This window comes from Etheostoma spectabile, chromosome 3 (genome assembly GCF_008692095.1).
Source record: "Etheostoma spectabile isolate EspeVRDwgs_2016 chromosome 3, UIUC_Espe_1.0, whole genome shotgun sequence".
Classification (NCBI taxonomy): domain Eukaryota; kingdom Metazoa; phylum Chordata; class Actinopteri; order Perciformes; family Percidae; genus Etheostoma; species Etheostoma spectabile.
In genome coordinates, this window is record NC_045735.1 from 29781400 (window position 1) to 29782009 (window position 610).

Here is a 610-nt window from a genome sequence, read left to right on the forward strand (position 1 = left end):
TAAGAAACGTCTTAGAAGACGGGGAAAGCGGGGTGGTGTACTGGTGAGATCCAAAGCCTACTTAATGCCCACCGATGCAATCGATTCTCACCTCTGGAGCAATGGATGGTACCATCACTGGTTGTTATTGATGAAAACCTGGCTCCATGCAGGTGAATCTAGCCCTTTCTCAGAATTTCTTCCTCCCGACTGTAGATTTCTCAGCTCCCCACGGACCACTGGAAAGCGTGGAAGTCTAGCAACTGTAAATCCACTTTCCACTGCCGACACCCTCCCAGTGACATCTTCGCTAGCTTTGAACTGCAACTTTTAGAGTTCAAGCATACTTTTCCTGCGTTGTGCGTGGTTGAATATTGCCCTCCGAAGTTCAACAAGGATTTTATAACTGACTTTGCGGAGTGTCTGGCAGTGATTGTGTTAAAATATGATTGTCTTCTTATTGTTGGTGATTTCAATATTCACGTATGCTATGAAAGCAATCCTTTGGCCAAAGATTTTATGAATCTAATTGATTCATTCAATCTTAAACAGTCATGTGAAAGGTCACACATTGGACCTTGTACTGTTGCACGGTCTTTGTGTCTATATTAAGGAAATCTGTAACACCGGT